Genomic DNA, 6000 nt, shown 5'->3' with positions numbered 1-6000 from the left:
ATTGGTGAGGACAATGATGCCTGGTTTGCCCTTATCTCTGGAATGTTCTTCCTTTATGAACATGATCAGTCTATCAGTGATATTAGGGGAAGCGGCGTGGCTCAGTGGAAAGAGCATGGGCTTTGGAATCAGAGGTTGTGAGTTCAAATCCTGGCTCCGTCACTTCATTAATTCATTCATTCAATCGTATTTATTGAGCGCTTACTGTGTACAGAGCACTGTACTAAGCGCTTGGGAAGTACAGGTTGGCAACATACAGAGACGGTCCCTACCCAGCAGTGGGCTCACAGTCACTTGTCAGCTGTGTGACTTTGGGCAAGTCACTTAACTTCTCTGGGCCTCAGTTCCCTCATCTGTAAAATGGGGTGAAGACTGTGAGCCACACATGGGACAACCTGATTACCTTGTATCTACTCCAGCGCTTAGAACAGAGCTTTGCACATAGTAAACGCTTAACAAATACCAACATTATTATTATTATTATATTTACTGACTGCCTAATAAGTGCTCTGTACTGCACTAAATGCTTCATAGACTACATACAGCAGAAGCAAAATACACAGTCCCTGATAAGGCCTCCCATAAATCAGTCATATTTATTGAAGGCTTACTATGTGCAAACTACTGTACTGAGCAGTTGGGGGAGTACAATATAACAATATTACAGAGTTGGTGGACACATTCCTTACCCACAGAAAACTTACCACAGTCAGTGTTCCACACAGGGCTCAAGGAACCATAAAGAAGCTGACAATCAAATGAGGGAAACAGAAAAAACAAATTTCTGAATTACTGGAAAAATGACAAGGGTAAAAGAGCTGATAGTGTAAATATGTCAGAATGAAATAGAATAAATAGGACTAAAGAATGAAGTGCAGTTGAGTATATATAAATATATATACTCAACTGCACTTCATTCTTTAGTCCTATCCTGATGATGGCTTTAGTATGTAAGTTCTAAGGGTGGCTGTTAAGTTGACCTGCCTTCGAGGTGTTAGAAATAAATCGGGGAAGGCTTCTTGCAGGAAGTATTTTTTTTTAAGGTGGGCTTTGAACGTTGGGAGAGCTATGCTTTGATAGATTTGGGATGGGAGGATAGTTTCACACTTGTGGAACAGTAAAAGCAAAGGATCGGAGATGGAAGAGTCCCAAGCAGAGTACAGTTAGGAGGTGAATTTTACAGTTAATATAGTTCATATAGTGAAAATGAGTGAGAGGTATAAACTGGGCAGAGCCAACATATCAAACCAGGAAAGGCTTGAAGCCAATAATCCAAATTTTTTGTTGGAAGTGGAGGGGGGATGGCATCTCCTTCCTATTTATTAGTGTTTCAGGAAGGAGAAGCTCTGTCAGTGTCACAGTTAGGAGAATGGGAGTCCGACTCTGAGATCCAATAAGATAGACCTGGAAAATATTTTTCTTTAAGCCCCCATTGCCTTGAGCATTCATTTGATGTCATGTTTTTGTTTGTTTCTTGTTTTATTTTCATAAAATCCACTTCAAAACTCCTGCTGAGTCTTGAAGGTGTGTGCAAGCATCTCACAGGTGCACAATCACTGACACTTCCTCCCAGATTTGAATGGGAAACACACAAACCTAGGCAAGTCGATGATGTCACCAATTTTAGAACATCCATTTCAGAGGCAGAGTACGATTCCCAGAAAGAAGCCTACATAGTCCTTCCTCGAATGGAGGCAATTTACCTGCACCAAAAGAGTCCTTTCTTTGGTTCTTAATCATACCTCTGCAGTGACAAGGGAATACATTGTAAGTTTTTTCTTATCAGCTTTTACAATATATCACAGTGTTGGGTGTTCAGTTTAGTATCACTATGTTCCCAGTACAGTCCTTAGCACATAGTAAGTGCTTACCAAATTCCACAATTATTATTCTTAGTATTTATACAGAAGTCCCAGAATTTCTGGAAGGATTTTATCACCCCTATATTTCTTAAGGTATTTATCTTTGGAGCTTATGAGGTTTTTGATGTCTCTAAGGTTAGTAGTGGATCAGAGTTTGGTAGCAGGTAAGGAGGGTAACTGTTTGCCTGAAACATTCCCCTCTTCCTACAGCAGATGCAGAAAGGACCACTTCCTGGCCTCTTCAACCTCAGGCCAAGAGTGCAGCGTTAGGCACCATTTGGTTCCCTGAGACCTCTGCCACATGACGGCCGTTTGACCTTGGACAAGTCACTTAACTTCTTTGTGCCTCAGTTACCTTACCTGTAAAATAGCGATTAAGACTGTGAACCCTATATGGGGCAGGGACCTTTTCTAACCTGATTAGCAAGTACCTATCCCACGCTTAGTACAGTGCTTGATACGTAGTAAGCACTTAGCAAATACCGTAAAGAAGAAAAGTATGAGTGGGAAATGAATGGTTGGGGGACAAAAGGTGGTCGTTAGGTAGGTAAAAATTACTGTAGGAGTGCTACCTGTAGAAGAACTCCAACAAATTAAAACACTTTGGAGGAGGTCCAGTCCTCAAACCATTGAGAGTCCGCTGCCCTTGTTAGAGTCAGCGTCTAATGACCAGTTTGGGGGATGTCGTTGTGAGTGTGGGAGGAGTCTGGGGGGTGCACTAGTCAAATCAGATAATAACTGCTCCTAAATATACCCCCCATGGTAGCTAATCAGAAATTAGCACATTTAATCATCAGTGCCTCATTTATGATTATTAATAATTATTAAATAATACAATTCAATTTTCTGCCGAAAGCAAATCCATTCGTACAACAAGAAAGTCTTTTTGTGTGGCCAGAGGGAGAGGTTGGGCCCTCAATCCCTTGTACAGACCCCACAGCTGTCCTCAGGGGGTTTACAGTCTAATAGGAGACATTGGCAGCCATCACTTGCATACAGTCAGTGGGAACAGGTGGAGAACTAGATATACTAAAACATAAATCCAAAAGTGAGAAAAGAAAACAAACAGGTGGAATAAATAAACGGGTACACACATAACCATCTATGGTACTCATTTCATATGTCTCCTGTTCTGGTGCTAGTCCATTGCTCTATGTAGAATAGGCCCTCCCTCAATAATGAGTCAATCAATCAATCATGTTTATTGAGCACTTATTCTGTGCAGAGCACTGTACTAAGCACTCAGGGGAGTAGAACAGAGTTGGAAGACACATTCTCTGTCCACAGGAGTAGTACTGCTGCTGAGGACTGTGACTCCCTCACAATAAATGAAGCCAAAAGCCTTCCAGGTTGGGGAATTTTCGATAAATCGAAAAGAAGCCAAGACAGCCTGCATACAACCATCTCCCTTGCAGAGAACCTTTGGATTTCTCCCAGAAACCTTTTGTTCTCCCCTTTCACAAAGCTCGAATGTCACTCATAGCATTCAAAGGGCACATTTTATGAATCAGAGCTTCAACTATGCCATGACTAAGGGTTTCAGGAGGTTTAGCTGCCATAGTTGGCGCCTCTGCAGCTGGCCGGCCCTGTCATGTGCTTGGCGGCCCTCCCAGCACTACCTACTTCCACACCATGGGATGCCATGAGATTCCCCGGAGAGGAGCCAGCTCTCCCCTGGAACAATGAACGATTCTTCTGAGACACAACTGGAACACTGTTGCAGCGGCGCAGGAAGGCCCGATAACATCTTCCAGCCACAGCATTCCTTTGTGTCAGCAGACGCAAGCGGGGTGTTCCTCCTTCGCCTCTTGCGGGGCAGGGGGAAGTGGGCCTTGAAACACAATGTTCATTGAAATCGGCTTTCATCCGAGCAGATCTCGGGGCAGCTCAAGCTCCGTGATGTGCATTGTATCCGCGGCCGAGCGCTCCTGATGCACTTCCGGCTTTTGTTCCATGGCGGGAGGCGATACCTTAGGCAGACACACTTCCAGATGACCCAGTCCTCCGAAGTGAAGGGTATTGTATTGTCCGGGGCCACGCCAGCGCGTCTCCTCCACAGAGGCTGGAGCCTGGAGCCTGGAAGGGAAAGTTAAAAATAAAATGACGGCAATAAAAAATGAGGAGAACAGGAATTCACCCCCAGCTGTCCTCCGAGAGGCACGGTTGATGGGTGGGAGGGTTCCAGAATGGGCTGCTCAGGATGTTCAAACACGTACAAGGGACACTTCTTGAGACAAGTGAGGTGAGAGAGAGAGAATCTTCTGGCACCAAGAAACTCTTAACTTTAAGGCCCTGCTATATCCATAAAGTTCCCCCTACCTGCTCAGAGGGTAAGACTGGTGGTATACATCACAATTCCTTTATTTATTAAAACAAAGTCATCCTTGTCCCAAAATCCAAGCAACCCATATTTTCCCAAGACCCCTTAATTTTGACACTTTGGCTCTTTTTCAGGGGACAGAACTTGCATTCTGGCTTTGAAAAGTACCCCAAATTGACCAGTACTTGTTTTGTTTCCAGGTTGTGATTTTTTTTTAATGATATCATAGTGTTTACTATGTGCCATCTTGGCTATTAATATGACTCTGGCCACAAATCTTCTACCAAACCCAGATAATATGGGCAAGTAGCTTGGGACCAGACTGGTGATAAAGGATGGGTTTTTTTGCCAACAAGTAACAAATTTATAAGTCTGTGATGAGGGAGAGGGAGGAAAAGAAAGAAAGAGTGAGAAAATGAGAATATAAAGTATGTGTGTGGGTGTTTGTGAGTGGTCAACAAGGACATTAAAGTGCCAAGTAACCTGGGAAGTATAGACAGATTCAGAAACTATCAGTTTCTGAGACACCAAATATGCTTTCTCTATCCAGAAAGACAAAATGGACATCTTCTAAATTGTGCCAAACCTAGCACACATTCCTGAGAATGGAGTGAATCGCAGCAGCAGCGTGAAACCAGAAAGGCATCAGATCAGCATCGGGTGGAAGAAGAGTTTCTCGGAAGGAAAAAACTAGGGGTGAGTACTAGAGTTTGGTGCTAAGGGATTGTGGTAGCAGACTCTTAGATTTATTTAGAGAAAGAGGCCATCTGCAGCCCAGAAAATAGTCTTGGCATCCTTTGCTATCCTTCTCCCATTCGTTCTCAGCTGAATGTGTCTTTCTGTGTTGTGACTTGCATGTTTGGTGTACATAGACACAAGAACACTGCTTGCCGAATCCTGCATCCGCAACATTTAATGGTATTTGTTAAGTACTTACTATGTGTCAGGCACTGTACTAAGTGCTGGAGCTAGTACAAGCTAATCAGGTTGCACACAGTCCCTGTCCAACATGGGACTGAGAATCTTAATCCCCACTTTACAGATGAGGTAACTGAGGCACAGAGAAGTGAAGTGACTTGCCTCAGGTCACAAAACGGACAAGAGGTGGAGCTGGGAGTGTGTGATGAGCAAATGGAATTTGTTATCGCAGAAAGTTGTGCAGATTAAAAATATCAATAGGATCAAGAGGATTTGGATAAATTCAGAGATGAGCAATCCATAATGGTTTATTAGAGATAAGCAGTGTGGTCTAGAGAAGCAGCATGGCCTAGACTGTGAGCCCGCTGTTGGGTAGGGACCGGCTCTATGTGTTGCCAATTTGTACTTCCCAAGCGCTTAGTACAGTGCTCTGCACACAGTAAGCGCTCAATAAATACGATTGAATGAACGAATGAATGAGCCCAGGTCCTCTGACTCCTAGGCCCATAGTCTTTCCACTAGGCCATGTGGCTTCTCAAAGGTTGAAAGGTGAGGAAGTGTGTATTATAGACTGAAGGAGCAAAAATCTGGTTTTCCAGGAGTGTTGAACATGGGTTTTAAATGATATGAATAAACTAGTATTAACTAAGTAACATCTAGTTATAAATTGGTTTCTGAATCAGGAAACTGCCCACATGATGCCCATTAGTAATAATGGTAGTTTGATGTTTCAATAATAGTAGTATTTATTAAGTGCCCATTTGGTGTGGTGCACTTTACTTGCTGCATGAAGAAAGTACAGAACAAGTCAGTAATCGACTTCCTGCCCTCAAACAACTAACCGTCTAATGGGGGGAGACAAACAAAACTATTCAAAATAGCTAGTTGAATGTTCAGTTG

This window comes from Tachyglossus aculeatus, chromosome 2 (assembly GCF_015852505.1).
Source record: "Tachyglossus aculeatus isolate mTacAcu1 chromosome 2, mTacAcu1.pri, whole genome shotgun sequence".
In the NCBI taxonomy this organism is placed as follows: Eukaryota; Metazoa; Chordata; class Mammalia; order Monotremata; family Tachyglossidae; genus Tachyglossus; species Tachyglossus aculeatus.
This window is presented reverse-complemented; position numbering follows the sequence as displayed.